At 46.3% G+C, this 18,619-nt stretch overlaps 1 protein-coding gene across 2 annotated transcripts in view; it reads left to right on the top strand.

Moving 5' to 3' along the window:
- The first annotated feature begins 14,727 nt into the window (after positions 1-14,727).
- ARHGEF28 (Rho guanine nucleotide exchange factor 28) overlaps positions 14,728-18,619 on the top strand; it is a 287,796-nt gene continuing 283,904 nt past the window's right edge. For both annotated transcript variants that reach the window (XM_088443751.1, XM_088443750.1), the window contains exon 1: positions 14,728-15,052. The gene's annotated coding sequence lies outside the window, so the exon portion shown is untranslated. The remainder of the gene's footprint in view (positions 15,053-18,619) is intronic.

The following is an 18,619-nucleotide window of genomic DNA, read 5'->3' as shown; positions in this document are numbered from 1 at the left end:
ATATAACAGGTGTTGGTATGCTAGCCCTGTAGGAATGCCGGTGTCAGGATTCTGATAGCCGGGATCCTGACTGCAGGCATCCAGCCGGGATCCTGACTGCAGGCATCCCATACTGATTCCCTGGAGAATGCTCTCTGTTTAATGCAAGGTACTGAAACCATTTTAAGTGGTAACTAATGATGTAAGTTCAGACACTGCCAGCCTGGTGATTCCGCTAATAAATCTATTGGAAAAGCAGCTAGAGAAACTGAATGAGAAGATGAAACAAAGTGATTCTGCTAATTATATCGGACTTGTAGATCAAGTTCTTTGTTCGCTTTGCCAGGACCAAAGGGTTGTCAACATCTTGCAATTGGATCACTACATTTTGGCAACCATGCTTGATCATAGGTTTGTCATACATCATGTATTTCTTTCCAATTTACACAGCTCTTAAGAGATGCAAAAAGCTCCTTGCCAGCAAGTTGTCAGCTCAAATGGCACATAACACAATGATGTCTACTGCTTCAGTTTTTTCTGCAAATGCTACTGCCAGAAAAAAAACTGACCCAATGGTGGTGAGGATGAGTTATCTTAAAACAGCAAAGTAAAACACCATTTTGACATTTGATCAGGCTTAAAAGAATTGCCCACAAATATTGACATCACTACCATGTCTCAATCTAAGTGTCAATAGAATGGTGGAGGATTATTTTAATGACAGTGTACAACGTACAGTGTACAATTTAGCATGGTACATTGGCCCTCATTCAGAGCCGGACGCTCTGAGCAGAGCGCACGCTCTGAATGAGGGCCGTCCTCCATAACAATGGAGCGTCCTCCTGGACGCTCGTATAGCTGTGGGTCACCACCCACAGCCTATACGAGCGTGCAGGTTGATGGTCGCGATGGTCTTGACCATCGCCACTGCGAGCCGGAGCCTGCGGTTGAGTTTCTCAACCGCAAGGCCCGGAGTGATTTTGGCTCTCTCAGAGCCAAAATCACTCCCACTGACATCACTAGTGATGTCAGTGGGCCGGCTTCTGACGGTAGGCGTTCCCTTGGCAACGCCCCCGTCTTGGAGGCACGCCCCCGGCATGCCCACCAAAGGGGGCGTGCTGTCAATCAACATCGACAGCACACCCCCTTTGATCAGACACGAGCGAAGGAAAGTCCTTCGCTCGTCGCGTCTGACGCATGCGCACGACGGAGCTCCCTCCGTCATGTGCATGCTCAGTGCACACCATCGACCCACTTGCGAGCGGACAGCCGCTCGCGAGTGGGTCTGAATCAGGCCCATAGTCCTTTTGCTTACTGAGTATTTTATATATCCACAAGGTGCCACAGATGAAAAATTGAGAATTTTAATCCTTAAAGAGTCCAATACTGGTACTTCTTTTATATATAATTGATCCCCACACTTTGGAGTTCTCCCGCCGGGTAGTGGAATGGAGGGGATGGTATCTTCAATGAGTAGATTGTAGGTCTTTATACAGTCAGGTCCTATAATGAGACTCTTGCACCAGAAGCACCCAGAGAGTAGTACAACAGCTTTAAGTGTAAAGTATTGCAAATTTAGTTTGCTTAAAAAGTAAGACAATGATATATACATGAAAGCTTACTTCAATTAATAATAGAACATCACCAATGGTATAATGGCAACACTAATCCTTTGTCTAGCCCTATTATTGGGGTAAAGGTTCTTGGTTGTTGGCAGACCAATATGGCGTTTCATATAAAATTATCCTACGCGTTTCGTCCATAGGACTTCATCAGGGGTATAGCAAGCCATAATAGGCTATTCATATGAAACAGTGGCCCTTATTCAGAGCCGGACGCTCTGACAGAGCGCTCGCTATGAATAAGGGCCGTCCTTCTTAATTTTAGAGCGGCCTCCTGGCCGCTCGTATAGCTGTTGGGTGACCACCCACAGCTATAGCGAGCGGCCAGGAAGATGGTCACGATTGTCTAGACCATCGGACTTGCGACAAGACCTTTGTGGTAGGGTCTCGTTGCTGCAAGCCCTGGAGAGCTTTTGGCTCTATCAGAGCCGAGAGCACTCCCACTGGCACACACATACGTATATATATATATATATATATATATATATACAATATAGTAACGCCAGCACTGCACAGTAAAAGTAATACTTGCCTGGGTGCCCTCTTAATGGTTAAAAAACCAAGAATACAAGTAGAACAACAGCGGCACTCACAGGACTGAAAATAAATAAGACTCACGACTCCAAAAGGGTCTGCGTTCAACGTTTCAGTCGGTGTAACTTTTATCAAGTTCTTGATAAAAGTTACACCGACTGAAATGTTGAACGCAGACCCTTTTGGAGTCATGAGTCTTATTTATTTTCAGTCCTGTGAGTGCCGCTGTTCTACTTTATGTATGTCTGTATATATATATATATATATATATATATGACACACATACATTATATATATAGACACACATACATATATGTACACACACATATGTATACACATATATATATATATATATATATACATACATACATATGTACACACACACATATTTATATATAAATACACATATACACACACACATATATATATATATATATATATATATATACACAGCTATAGGACCCCATATAGGCCTTTAATGAATTACATTTTATTTGTGAAATAAAAGCTGTTTAATACTGCCAGCCTTTCTTACTTTGTGATGCTGACACACTGGCTCAGCCACAGCCGCCCTCAGCTGCATCACTGCCGGCATGTTAGATTCCACCCTCTCCTCCATTTGCGGCTGTGTGTCCGGCGCCCTCCCCTTCTTTCAGTCACGCCTCTTCTTCCCTGCAACCTGCGCATCACTTGCTATCTGATTGGTCCACCATCGGCCCGGCAACCCAGTACTGCTCTGCGGCGCCGACGGGGACTGTGTAGGATGTACGGCTGCTACTGGGGTGGTTGGTAGCACCTGCGCTGCGGACCGTGGGATCTAATATGCGGCGGGGGCCTGGGAAGACTTGCTGGGCCCTAGGTGGCCGCCTTGGTTGCCTAGCGGTAAACCCGGCCCTGTCCCAGAGTCTTCTTTATATATGCAGGGCTACCAAAGTCACTTCCTGTGAGGTCACTAAGGGCGTGTGTATGGCCCTTTAAATTTTAAACAGGTCGGAGCGCACGCCCGTAGGGAGCTGCGGCCGCCTGCATCTGACAGAGGAAGGAGAGGCAGAGACTAGCGGGGAAAGCCGATGATGCACCACCCTCTGCCCCTCCGCAGACCAGCGCCGACGGACCCGGTAAGTGAGTGCCGGTGACCGGCACGCTGTGACATTACACCCTCCTCTAGGGGTGGGCACCGAACACCCCAATGGCTTGCCAGGAAACTTCTGATGGAATTTCTGAAGATGTCTGGGTGCATGAATATCTGAGGCCTTGATCCAATAGCGCTCTTCCGGACCATATCCTTTCCAGTCTACCAAGAATTGAACTATGCCTCGGGACATCCTGGAGTCTAAAATCTGCTTCTACTGGAATAGCTGATGGAGGATCACAGGACTTCGAAAATCTATTCAGATCCAGCGGTTTCAAAAGGGAAACATGAAAAGCGTGCCAGGGAGTTTTAAACGATAAGCAACAGGATTTATCGCTTGGAGAATCTGAAACGGCCCAATAAACCTGGGAGCAAACTTCATTGTAGGTACCCTCAGACGTAAGTTTTTGGTTGACAGTAAAACTCACCAGCACACAGTAAAGGAACCTTCCTCCTCCTTCTGTCCGCCACCATCTTGTATTGCGAAGATGCTCTGCACAAGTTCTTCTAAACATCCCTCTAGATATTGAGGAATCATTTAACTGTATCACGGACAACTGGAAGAGCAATCGACCCAAAGACTGGTAATTCCGGTAACCCATACTGTATAAAGAATGGAGAATGACCCGCTATCATGAAACGAGTTGTTATGAGCGAATTCAGCCCAAGGAAGTAAAGAAAGCCAGTCATCCTGATTGGCCGACACATACATACGAATGAATTTTTCCAAATCTTGATTTACCCGTTCTGTCTGACCGTCACGCTGAGGATGATAGGCCGATGAAAAGCTTAGTTTGACCCCAAAACATTTACATAATGCTTTCCAAAATTTGGAAGTAAATTACACCCCACGATCCGACACAATGTCCTTTGGAAATCCATGCAACCAGAAAATCTCCCTTATAAAAACCTCTGCTAACTTTGGAAAACCTGCCGACAACTACCCAGATGGTAGTAAATCCTTGACAAGAAGGCAGATCTGTCACTAAGTCCATCGAAATGTGGGTCCAAAGACAAGCAGGCACTGGTAGTGGAAGCAGTGGTCCTGATGGCGCGTGCGGCGGGACTTTATGCTAAGCACAAATGTGACAAGCTGCCACAAAGTCTTTCACATCCTGACGAACAGTCGGCCACCAATAATTACTGAGAATTAGCTCCAAAGTTTTCCTTATGCCTGCATGGCCCGTGAAGCGTGATGAATGAGCCCACTGAAGTAAACTAGACTGGAACTCAGGTGCTATAAATGTCTTTCCCATTGGAATCTTGACCCTGTTGGTAAGCGCCAAAAAACACGCAGGGTTCAAAACTGGTTTGTCTCCTTTTACCTCCTCTACTTCAGCAGTGTTGAATGCTCGGGAGAGTGCATCAGCCTTGACGTTCTTATTACCCGGCCAGTAGGTAATCATTAAATTAAACCAATCAAAAAACAATGACCATCTGGATTGATGGTAATGTAGGCAGTGAGCTGTTTTGAGATAAGTCACTTACTGACTTATGGTCGGTATAGACTGTCACCAGATATTTTGCTCCTTCTAACAAGTAACGTCATTCTTGAAGAGCCAACTTGATGGCTAATAGTTCTTTTTCCCCGACAGCGTAATTCCTTTCTGGTGCAGAGAACCCACAGGAATACCACTTGCCCGCATCATCCTTCTGTGACAACACTGCTTCAACACCAACCGTGGAGGCATCCACCTCCAGAAAAAAGGCTTGATCACAATATGGCTGCCTCAGAATGGGTGCTGAAAGGAAGCATTGCTTTAACCTGAGGAAAGTGTCTTCTGCCTCAGGAGTCAACACGAGTGTCTTGACCCTTCCTGGTAAGAGCAGTAATGGGATCTGCGATGGCCGAGTAGTTCCTGATGAATTGGCGGTAAAAATTGCAAAATCCCAAAAAGCATCGTATTGCTTTCAATCCGGCTCGGCGGGGCCAGTTGTTGATTGTGGTAAGCTTTTCTGGGTCCATCTGAAGGCAGGAGCCCGAGATAATATATCCTAGAAATGTTAGTTCCTTTTGTTCGGAGGAGCACTTCTCAAGCTTACAAAAAAGATGGTTGGCCCGAAGTCGGGACAGTACTACACATACATGTTGGTGATGACTCTTTTCGTCTTCAGAGAATATTATGATGTCATCCAAGTATACCACTACATATTTGTATAGTAAGTCCCGGAAGATATGATTCGTATATTTTTGAAAGACAGCTGGTGCATTACTTAATCCAAAAGGCAAGTGATTTAGACACCCTGATGAAACCCCGTTCCAAATTCTCTTTAACATATTCTGATACTGCTTGGGAATCAGGATGCAAAAGAGGTCTATAGCACAATCCCATGCCCTGTGTGCAGGAAGCGTTTCAGCAGTCTTCTTACAGAATACATCCCTGAAGGACCTGTATGGAGTGGGAAGAGGGTCTGAACTCAGGATAACACGATGTGGGGGTTTGACCGACGACAAACATAACCCATGGCATTGAGGTCCCCATGACAGGATTTGAGGTCCTTTGCAGTCTAAAATGGGAGTATGCTTATGGAGCCAAGGTAAACCCAAGATGACTGGATATTTGGCTGATGGAAGTATATATCTGCTCCCAATGGAGCCTGCCCACCTTCATGGAGATTTCTGTTGTTCGAGAGTGAATGGTAGCCGTAGGAAGTTTATTCCCATCCACTCCAATGATACATAAGGGTGTTTGAAGAGGTACACTCGGAATTCCCAGTTCTTGTACCTTCTTGGCGGAAATAAGGTTGCCATCGGCACCTGAATCTAGGAAAGCCTCAAAGATCTCGGAGGAATTTACATGGACCAGAGTTACATCGATGGTAAGCTGAGGAATAGTACAGTTTTTTTGGGGGTGTTGAAACGTACCTAAACTGACCACCCCTTGATAGGTTAGGCATTCTCGTTTCTTGATAGGTTAGGCATTCTCGTTTTGAGGAGCCAGAAAAAAGATGACCCAGTTCACCACAGTACAGACAGAGCATGTTTTTGAACCTCCTCTCCCTCTCTGAATCAGGAAGGTGAGACTTCCCAACCTTCATAGGCTCTTCAGGAGATTCCACCAGTGCCGTGAACCGTGGAGCGAGCTTGAAGGTGAAGCGACGGGACTGTTCCTTCTCCCTTGCTCTCTCCCTGTGGCGAAGATCTACCCGCATACACAAGGAGATTAAATCATCTAAAGTGGTTGGCAATTCCCTGCATGCGAGTACATCTTTGATATGATCTGACACCCCTGCATAAATGCGGCCACCAGGGCTTCATTATTCCACCCTTATTCTGAAGTAAGGGTTCGACACTGCACAGCATACTGTCCTGCAGATTTATTGCCTTGTTTCAGCTGCAAGATAGCTGACCCCGCAGAGGATACTCGTCCAGGCTCATCGAAAACCCTCTGAAAAACTTTCAGAAACTCAGCGCTGTTATTGACCAGGGGATCATTCCTTTCCCACAGCGGTGAAGCCCAGGCCAACGCCTGACTGGCTAGCAGGAAGATGACGTAAGCCACCTTCGTTCTCTCTGAAGGAAAATTAGCTGCTTGGACCTCAAATTGAATTGAGCATTGGTTCAGGAATCCTCGACAGCCTTTGGGAACCCCATCATACTTCGTAGGATTCGGAATGCGTAATGGAGCGGTAGCCCACGCAGCTTGTACAGTCACCGTAGGAGGAGTGGTTAACTGCACCAGAGGCGACTGAGCAGCACCAACTTGCTGCATTAGGGTCTGCAGACACTGCATAATCTGGGCCTGATCTTGTTCTTGCTTCTCGACCCTAGCAAGAAGGTTCTTGAGCAGGTCTCGTGGAAATGGGTTTCCAGCAGCATCCATATTTTTTGGGCCAGAGTATTCTGTCACAACTCTCCGACGGATTGTGGATGCAACCCGTATGCAGGTAATTGGCTAGACCTATTCCTGTGGTGCGGAGTCTAATGTGCCGGCGGTATTCACCAGGGACCCTCGCAAGAAGGTATGGACTTGGCTGCGTCTGACACACAGGTCGCGGCCCTCAGGTTATTTTACCCTATACAGGTGCTGGTGAACTTTGGACAGAGTGCAGGAGACTTTAGAGTAGTCAACAAGCCAGGTCAAAACCAAACAGACAAGACGGTACCAGAGAGCAGGCATAAACGGGTCACAGTGAATAGCAAGGTCAGAACCAGATATCAACGCAGAACCAGGCATCAAACAGAATCGGAATCACGAACAAAGCCAAGTTGAGGATCGATAATCAGGATATGCACGGAACGCTGGAGTATGGTAATGAGCCTGTACTCTGGCACTGGAGTGCTCCCAGAGTCTTCTTTATATATGTAGAGCTATCCCAGTCACTTCTTGTGATGTCACTAAGGGCGTGTGTATGGCCCTTTAAATTTTAAACAGGTCGACGCGCACGCCAGTAGGGAGCTGTGGCTGCCTGCATCTGACAGAGGAAGGAGAGGCAGAGATAGCGGGGAATGCCGGTGATGCACCACCCGCTGGACCCGGTAAGTGAGTGCCGGAGTCCGGCACGCTGTGACACTAAGTAATCGTGTCTGGTCTGTTGCCCAACCTGAAAACAGGGGCATAACATTAACTAGGGCACTATCATGGGGTATAATATGGGACATATTAATAAACGCTTTAGAGAGGTGTCTTCTACAAGCATTGGGCCCCTTCAAAATGTTGCTATGTGACCCATAATGCTCTGGCTACGACCACTGACTATGCCACATTCAGTGGCGGCTCAAGGCACGGGCTAGCAGGGCAGTAGCCCGGTAATCTGCCTCAACATTACCTGCATAGCTCCGGAGGGAAAGGGCGACAGCGCAGCACGGGACGGCGCTGGGAGCTTAGAAACCTAGCGCCGGCCCTGGCCACATTGTAGCCCATTTTCCATCATTCATCTTTTCATGAATGGTATTACATTTACATATTACATTTATTAGAACTATTTACTAGTAACATGAATTAAGGTTTCCTTCTTATTTATGAAGCGCATCTCTACAATATCTCCTGAGTCAGGAGGAAAGGAATGATGCTCAATGTCACCTTGTAATTGACCTATTTATCAGTTCAAATGACTGTAGCTCGCTGTTACCTATGGGAGTTCGAAGAGACAGTTTGGACCCTATAGGCGGGATGTACTAAAGAGAAAATGTGGCCAAAAACTGCTATTTTCAACCAAGCTCCGGAATACATTACTTTCCGGAGCTTGGAATCGGTGGCCAACGCCATCTGTAGATGGTGTTGCCCAATAGGAGCCTATGGGCTAATTTTCCCATTGTACACTGAGAGGGATCTAACCGGACCCCTCCCAGCATCCCCTGCGGCGTGCGCTTCATATGATGCATGTGCAGGAGGACTTCCATGTCATGAACTCGGAAGTCCTATCATCGCAAAGGACAGCACTTTTCGGAAGAGCTGTCCTTGATGATTTTAATCTCTATTCTAGGTGCATAACAGCGTTATTAACGCCGGTATGTACCTGATAAGTGGCGGGATGTACTGCATCCAAATTACGATGCGCAGTACATCTCTCCCCATGGGCGACTCACTGTCTCGCATGCACAGCAACGCTACCGGACAGAACCCGGCGATGTAAACCTTAGCTGAGTATATGTGTAGCTTTTAGGCTTCATGGGGCGGCTGCGGTGTAGCTGTCCCGGCTCAGGGGCAATGATAAATAGCTCTGAAACCTCTTCCAAAATTGCAGCAAATAGGACAATTTTAACAATCTCATTATGCAGGATTTATATATTGATATTATTCACTTAAGAATTGCTAAATGCAAACAAATATTCAAATTCAGAAACTCCTGACATGACTGTGATTTGGCTTTAGAAGACCCACTGTGAGATGATTATACAATATGTACAGAATATATTGTAAAATCCTACTGTAGCATATTACAGAATATTTATGCAGTGTGGCAGCCTATGCATACACAGGGGGAGAAAGACTATGTAACTGGGGCTCTCCCTCCGGGCCGCCAGCTGCCTCTCCCCACATTATGTAAATGAAATGAGAAGCGCCCTACACGTGGTCCCGGTGCCCTACTTCCAGCCTCCTAGGTGGGGCAGGCTCAGAGCCAGGCCAGCAGCCGCCAGACAGTTGGGGAGGGACGAACGGCCGGACAGACTGGGAGGGGACATCACACAGAGACCGGCTGCTACTGCTGCCAACTCTCCAGCCCCGGATTCCCTCAGCCACAACAGCAGCCGCCGCCGCCGAACTTGTCAGCGTATAAACTCAGCGAGAGCTCTGGACTCTGGAAAACGGGAGAAGGCTGCAAGTTGCAAGGGACACGAGTCATGTCCCCAGGACAGCACCTGTCTGGAGGAGGAGAACTGAGCACCTGGGGGCATTAGAGAGAGACTGGGAACCATCCTTCAGGTGCTGCTAGCTGGACAGGGAGCACATTGCACAGGTACAGCATTGCTTTCACTATACACGTTCAGCACCGATCGCACTGGATGTGTCAGGTACAGCACCGCTGCCACTGCACAGACCCTTCCCTGCTTCCCATTACAGGATAGACCATTGTTATCCCACCACAAGAGCGAGTGCAACTCCCCTCAACAGGTGCAGACATTCTGCAAACATACTCCATTTGGGCCATGCCTCTATTTTTAATCCCTTGTAGCCTACAAATAATTCATGTTTGGCTTATTAGTTGATCTCAGAATGCAAGAACCATCATTCTCTAATAAGTGGGTCACTGATTGTATACTTCTTCTGTTTTTAATCTTTTCTTTGATTTTGTGGGGACAGGGTATACTAGGATTCAGAGCCGGAACAGGGCTCCGGGGGTGGCACTGTCACGGTCCCTGCATGTGGCTTGCAGGGTGTTTGGAATGGCACACTGTAGCTAGTAGCGCTACTGCAGAGCCGCCCTGAGCATCAAGGAATACGCTGGGCAGGGAGACTGCAGCCTGTAGTGTCCTTAGGATGCTGTGGACAGTGCTCTACTTCCCAGAGATGACAGCCCTGTCCTGCCACGGGTTTAGGGGGTGGGTTTGTATCAAGCCGTCTTTACATAAATGCAGAAACATCATTTTATGTAGTGTACCTATGTACTAAAGGCACAATGCAGGAAATTTCACAGAAATCTCTGGCAAAGTGCTAATTAGCTCTGCAGGTCGCAGTCCCCATTTTTATCAATGGGGACTACAATCTGACCCCTGTGTACTAAACTCCAAAACGCGTAGATTTTCAAAGTTTAGCCCCTGTAGTTTACACCAACTTCATCTTCAGGTGGTGTAAACTGCTTTGAGCCTATGGAGGCTCCAGGAGCAGAAGAGAGATCTTTCGATCTCTCTGGCCCGGGAAGCTGACGCTGTGCGCATTTCACTTCTGTGAAAGACTTCCACAATTTACCAGGGATATAAGTTTTGCAGGGACAGCGGTTACCGCAACCGCAGTCCCTGCGAGTTCCCCTTTGTACATAGCCGGGATATTTTCATTAAAAATTAAAATAGCCCCTGCGAGTTGGACCGATAATATTTGCGGCAGGACCGCTATTATAGGTAAATAGACCCCTTAAGTGTTCCTTAGTTGCGATAAGCAGTATGTCATTTAGAGGTCATAGTTTCCTTGACAATTACACTACACCGTATAAGTAATATTTTTAGTGTGCTTCTCAAACTTGTCTTTTTTTTGTTCACTATGTAAGTATTATGTGTGTGTGTGTGTGTGTGTGTATGTATATATAATTATATGTGTGTGTGTGTGTGTATGTATATATATACATATATACTGCGTTTCAGCAGTCTTCTTACAGAATACATCCCTGAAGGACCTGTATGGAGTGGGAAGAGGGTCTGAACTCAGGATAACACGATGTGGGGGTTTGACCGACGACAAACATAACCCATGGCATTGAGGTCCCCATGACAGGATTTGAGGTCCTTTGCAGTCTAAAATGGGAGTATGCTTATGGAGCCAAGGTAAACCCAAGATGACTGGATATTTGGCTGATGGAAGTATATATCTGCTCCCAATGGAGCCTGCCCACCTTCATGGAGATTTCTGTTGTTCGAGAGTGAATGGTAGCCGTAGGAAGTTTATTCCCATCCACTCCAATGATACATAAGGGTGTTTGAAGAGGTACACTCGGAATTCCCAGTTCTTGTACCTTCTTGGCGGAAATAAGGTTGCCATCGGCACCTGAATCTAGGAAAGCCTCAAAGATCTCGGAGGAATTTACATGGACCAGAGTTACATCGATGGTAAGCTGAGGAATAGTACAGTTTTTTTGGGGGTGTTGAAACGTACCTAAACTGACCACCCCTTGATAGGTTAGGCATTCTCGTTTCTTGATAGGTTAGGCATTCTCGTTTTGAGGAGCCAGAAAAAAGATGACCCAGTTCACCACAGTACAGACAGAGCATGTTTTTGAACCTCCTCTCCCTCTCTGAATCAGGAAGGTGAGACTTCCCAACCTTCATAGGCTCTTCAGGAGATTCCACCAGTGCCGTGAACCGTGGAGCGAGCTTGAAGGTGAAGCGACGGGACTGTTCCTTCTCCCTTGCTCTCTCCCTGTGGCGAAGATCTACCCGCATACACAAGGAGATTAAATCATCTAAAGTGGTTGGCAATTCCCTGCATGCGAGTACATCTTTGATATGATCTGACACCCCTGCATAAATGCGGCCACCAGGGCTTCATTATTCCACCCTTATTCTGAAGTAAGGGTTCGACACTGCACAGCATACTGTCCTGCAGATTTATTGCCTTGTTTCAGCTGCAAGATAGCTGACCCCGCAGAGGATACTCGTCCAGGCTCATCGAAAACCCTCTGAAAAACTTTCAGAAACTCAGCGCTGTTATTGACCAGGGGATCATTCCTTTCCCACAGCGGTGAAGCCCAGGCCAACGCCTGACTGGCTAGCAGGAAGATGACGTAAGCCACCTTCGTTCTCTCTGAAGGAAAATTAGCTGCTTGGACCTCAAATTGAATTGAGCATTGGTTCAGGAATCCTCGACAGCCTTTGGGAACCCCATCATACTTCGTAGGATTCGGAATGCGTAATGGAGCGGTAGCCCACGCAGCTTGTACAGTCACCGTAGGAGGAGTGGTTAACTGCACCAGAGGCGACTGAGCAGCACCAACTTGCTGCATTAGGGTCTGCAGACACTGCATAATCTGGGCCTGATCTTGTTCTTGCTTCTCGACCCTAGCAAGAAGGTTCTTGAGCAGGTCTCGTGGAAATGGGTTTCCAGCAGCATCCATATTTTTTGGGCCAGAGTATTCTGTCACAACTCTCCGACGGATTGTGGATGCAACCCGTATGCAGGTAATTGGCTAGACCTATTCCTGTGGTGCGGAGTCTAATGTGCCGGCGGTATTCACCAGGGACCCTCGCAAGAAGGTATGGACTTGGCTGCGTCTGACACACAGGTCGCGGCCCTCAGGTTATTTTACCCTATACAGGTGCTGGTGAACTTTGGACAGAGTGCAGGAGACTTTAGAGTAGTCAACAAGCCAGGTCAAAACCAAACAGACAAGACGGTACCAGAGAGCAGGCATAAACGGGTCACAGTGAATAGCAAGGTCAGAACCAGATATCAACGCAGAACCAGGCATCAAACAGAATCGGAATCACGAACAAAGCCAAGTTGAGGATCGATAATCAGGATATGCACGGAACGCTGGAGTATGGTAATGAGCCTGTACTCTGGCACTGGAGTGCTCCCAGAGTCTTCTTTATATATGTAGAGCTATCCCAGTCACTTCTTGTGATGTCACTAAGGGCGTGTGTATGGCCCTTTAAATTTTAAACAGGTCGACGCGCACGCCAGTAGGGAGCTGTGGCTGCCTGCATCTGACAGAGGAAGGAGAGGCAGAGATAGCGGGGAATGCCGGTGATGCACCACCCGCTGGACCCGGTAAGTGAGTGCCGGAGTCCGGCACGCTGTGACACTAAGTAATCGTGTCTGGTCTGTTGCCCAACCTGAAAACAGGGGCATAACATTAACTAGGGCACTATCATGGGGTATAATATGGGACATATTAATAAACGCTTTAGAGAGGTGTCTTCTACAAGCATTGGGCCCCTTCAAAATGTTGCTATGTGACCCATAATGCTCTGGCTACGACCACTGACTATGCCACATTCAGTGGCGGCTCAAGGCACGGGCTAGCAGGGCAGTAGCCCGGTAATCTGCCTCAACATTACCTGCATGGCTCCGGAGGGAAAGGGCGACAGCGCAGCACGGGACGGCGCTGGGAGCTTAGAAACCTAGCGCCGGCCCTGGCCACATTGTAGCCCATTTTCCATCATTCATCTTTTCATGAATGGTATTACATTTACATATTACATTTATTAGAACTATTTACTAGTAACATGAATTAAGGTTTCCTTCTTATTTATGAAGCGCATCTCTACAATATCTCCTGAGTCAGGAGGAAAGGAATGATGCTCAATGTCACCTTGTAATTGACCTATTTATCAGTTCAAATGACTGTAGCTCGCTGTTACCTATGGGAGTTCGAAGAGACAGTTTGGACCCTATAGGCGGGATGTACTAAAGAGAAAATGTGGCCAAAAACTGCTATTTTCAACCAAGCTCCGGAATACATTACTTTCCGGAGCTTGGAATCGGTGGCCAACGCCATCTGTAGATGGTGTTGCCCAATAGGAGCCTATGGGCTAATTTTCCCATTGTACACTGAGAGGGATCTAACCGGACCCCTCCCAGCATCCCCTGCGGCGTGCGCTTCATATGATGCATGTGCAGGAGGACTTCCATGTCATGAACTCGGAAGTCCTATCATCGCAAAGGACAGCACTTTTCGGAAGAGCTGTCCTTGATGATTTTAATCTCTATTCTAGGTGCATAACAGCGTTATTAACGCCGGTATGTACCTGATAAGTGGCGGGATGTACTGCATCCAAATTACGATGCGCAGTACATCTCTCCCCATGGGCGACTCACTGTCTCGCATGCACAGCAACGCTACCGGACAGAACCCGGCGATGTAAACCTTAGCTGAGTATATGTGTAGCTTTTAGGCTTCATGGGGCGGCTGCGGTGTAGCTGTCCCGGCTCAGGGGCAATGATAAATAGCTCTGAAACCTCTTCCAAAATTGCAGCAAATAGGACAATTTTAACAATCTCATTATGCAGGATTTATATATTGATATTATTCACTTAAGAATTGCTAAATGCAAACAAATATTCAAATTCAGAAACTCCTGACATGACTGTGATTTGGCTTTAGAAGACCCACTGTGAGATGATTATACAATATGTACAGAATATATTGTAAAATCCTACTGTAGCATATTACAGAATATTTATGCAGTGTGGCAGCCTATGCATACACAGGGGGAGAAAGACTATGTAACTGGGGCTCTCCCTCCGGGCCGCCAGCTGCCTCTCCCCACATTATGTAAATGAAATGAGAAGCGCCCTACACGTGGTCCCGGTGCCCTACTTCCAGCCTCCTAGGTGGGGCAGGCTCAGAGCCAGGCCAGCAGCCGCCAGACAGTTGGGGAGGGACGAACGGCCGGACAGACTGGGAGGGGACATCACACAGAGACCGGCTGCTACTGCTGCCAACTCTCCAGCCCCGGATTCCCTCAGCCACAACAGCAGCCGCCGCCGCCGAACTTGTCAGCGTATAAACTCAGCGAGAGCTCTGGACTCTGGAAAACGGGAGAAGGCTGCAAGTTGCAAGGGACACGAGTCATGTCCCCAGGACAGCACCTGTCTGGAGGAGGAGAACTGAGCACCTGGGGGCATTAGAGAGAGACTGGGAACCATCCTTCAGGTGCTGCTAGCTGGACAGGGAGCACATTGCACAGGTACAGCATTGCTTTCACTATACACGTTCAGCACCGATCGCACTGGATGTGTCAGGTACAGCACCGCTGCCACTGCACAGACCCTTCCCTGCTTCCCATTACAGGATAGACCATTGTTATCCCACCACAAGAGCGAGTGCAACTCCCCTCAACAGGTGCAGACATTCTGCAAACATACTCCATTTGGGCCATGCCTCTATTTTTAATCCCTTGTAGCCTACAAATAATTCATGTTTGGCTTATTAGTTGATCTCAGAATGCAAGAACCATCATTCTCTAATAAGTGGGTCACTGATTGTATACTTCTTCTGTTTTTAATCTTTTCTTTGATTTTGTGGGGACAGGGTATACTAGGATTCAGAGCCGGAACAGGGCTCCGGGGGTGGCACTGTCACGGTCCCTGCATGTGGCTTGCAGGGTGTTTGGAATGGCACACTGTAGCTAGTAGCGCTACTGCAGAGCCGCCCTGAGCATCAAGGAATACGCTGGGCAGGGAGACTGCAGCCTGTAGTGTCCTTAGGATGCTGTGGACAGTGCTCTACTTCCCAGAGATGACAGCCCTGTCCTGCCACGGGTTTAGGGGGTGGGTTTGTATCAAGCCGTCTTTACATAAATGCAGAAACATCATTTTATGTAGTGTACCTATGTACTAAAGGCACAATGCAGGAAATTTCACAGAAATCTCTGGCAAAGTGCTAATTAGCTCTGCAGGTCGCAGTCCCCATTTTTATCAATGGGGACTACAATCTGACCCCTGTGTACTAAACTCCAAAACGCGTAGATTTTCAAAGTTTAGCCCCTGTAGTTTACACCAACTTCATCTTCAGGTGGTGTAAACTGCTTTGAGCCTATGGAGGCTCCAGGAGCAGAAGAGAGATCTTTCGATCTCTCTGGCCCGGGAAGCTGACGCTGTGCGCATTTCACTTCTGTGAAAGACTTCCACAATTTACCAGGGATATAAGTTTTGCAGGGACAGCGGTTACCGCAACCGCAGTCCCTGCGAGTTCCCCTTTGTACATAGCCGGGATATTTTCATTAAAAATTAAAATAGCCCCTGCGAGTTGGACCGATAATATTTGCGGCAGGACCGCTATTATAGGTAAATAGACCCCTTAAGTGTTCCTTAGTTGCGATAAGCAGTATGTCATTTAGAGGTCATAGTTTCCTTGACAATTACACTACACCGTATAAGTAATATTTTTAGTGTGCTTCTCAAACTTGTCTTTTTTTTGTTCACTATGTAAGTATTATGTGTGTGTGTGTGTGTGTGTGTATGTATATATAATTATATGTGTGTGTGTGTGTGTATGTATATATATATATATATATATATATATATATATATATATATCTCTATCTCTATCTCTATCTCTATCACACAAAGTGTGGCACTCGTGGCATATAGCAATGAAGACAAGAGGCGGTAAGTAGAATCAACGTTTCAGTTCAATGAGAACTTTTTTCATTTGCTATATGCCACGAGTGCTGGCACTTTGTGTGATTCTACTATCGAGTTTCTGTGAGGGTATCGGCAGCAGTCTCCTATGTTATTCGGAGTGTATGTGTGTGTGTGTGTGTATGTGTGTGTGTGTATATATATATATATATCTATCTCTGCAGCTCTGTCTGTTCTACTTGGCACATGCAGACCCATTTGGTAGTAATTGTGGTGAAACAGCCGACTCATTTCATTACCTAGCTGGTAATGCATGGGATAATGCTTCTGTACTATATGTAGTACGTTGGACTACAGAGTCCTTACTGACAATGTAAAATCACATCACATCACAAGCCCACATTGTTCTGAAGTGCTTGTGATAATTTTATTGCAATAGTAGTATAAACAGCATTCCTAATTAGCTGAAGCGATGTCACAACACCAGTAGATTGCTTAATTCAGAGTGTAATTATATAATCCATAGTATACAGATTATACCATATTATAAATGTTTGTGTTGTACCAACACTCATTTAACAGTCTCTCATTAGTTATATAGAACTGCAATTGACCATTATTTTCTTCTATTAATGTCTTGACTGTGGGAAAATGTAGTTATACTGACCACTTTTGGTTATTTATGTTTAGGTAACTGATAATGAGTTTTTGTTGTCTGTGAATATTGCTACTTAAACGAAGATTGGTGTGTCTTGTTAACAATTACATTCTAAGTCATAGCTTCTTAATTGGCTTGTATATATTTTCCTGTTTTTAAAGAAAGCAGTATATGTATGTGTGTGTAATGTAAAATTAGTATAGATGTCTTTGTAGATACCTTAAACACCATTAATTAGAGTAATTCTGTATATATTCAAACTTAGGAGTCACTGCTTTGTTTTTGTTGTTTTTTGGGCAGTTTAAGCTTGGCTGCTGAAATCAGATATTTTTTAAGCATGTTATTAATAGACTCATAAGCACTGTATTTTGTATGTTATATCCCATAACACTCACTTGTCGATTATAAGTGTAAAGTACACCCCTTTTACACCAGAGCAAAAACCTGGGTTTTTGCTGGGTCTATCTGGGTCGCAGTTCAGTGTAAAAGGGTCCTTGAAAAATAACCTGGGTAAAGTGACCTGGCAATCCAACCCAGGTAGATACCGGGGTCGGACACACAGGATGGACCTGGGCAATGGTGCAGTGTAAATGGCGCAACCCGGGTTATCCAACCTGGGTCATGCCTAAAATGAGCTGATTGGTGGTTGTGGAGCAGTCACCTCCCCTTTTTATGACCTCACAAGTTTAACAGGGCAGACCCAGGTTCAGTGTGAACGGGGCTGACCTGAGAATAACCCAGATCGATGGTGTTGTGTAAACTGTGTCTGATCTGGGTTGGAGCCATGTCTGAAAACCGAGGTCGGACCCGGGTTTTTGGTGGAAAAGAGGTATAAGTATTGTGTAATCCATGCAATCTAATTGTGTTGCTTATTATCAGTGAGTTCTGATTTTTTTTTACTTCAGAGTTCAGTAGGTAAACTAGGTATAATCATCACACAGTATTGTAATTTATATCTCCTTTTACACCGAACTAAAAATCCCAGGTTGATGCACATGAACCGGGGATTTTTGTTGGGGTAAATGGATCCACCCTGGTCCAGGGACCCAACTATGGTAGTTTGCAGGGTTGGTCATTGGTCGTTCCCGTTACACACTGCGAGTCACGATGAGCTGGGTCACTGCAGACTCTGGAATATCTTGGGTTGGCGCCGCAGTCTGAAAGGGGTTATTTCCGTATCTGATCTGGATTGGAACCCTGTTCCAACCCCTGGGTCGGACCCGGAACTTTGGTATAACTTGTGCTATTTTAGAAGTCAGCAAGGTTTATGGAATCTGTATAAAAGCACTTGGACGTAGCTTCTTGCCTTTTTATATCAGTATTTTATTTTTTTTTAACTCCAGTCACATTGCACCCCCACCAGTTCAAGTTTTGAGGATTTCCGTATGTGAAAATAGGTAGGATAGTTACTGACCCAGTCAAACAGACTTTCACCTGCATATGATTAAAGAAAGCCTGAAAACATGAGCTGTTGGTGGTGCGTAATGATTAAAGGTTAAGAAACACTGGACCT

This window comes from Taudactylus pleione, unplaced genomic scaffold (assembly GCF_031769625.1).
Source record: "Taudactylus pleione unplaced genomic scaffold, aTauple2 ptg000333l, whole genome shotgun sequence".
NCBI lineage: Eukaryota > Metazoa > Chordata > Amphibia > Anura > Myobatrachidae > Taudactylus > Taudactylus pleione.
This window is presented reverse-complemented; position numbering and strand designations above follow the sequence as displayed.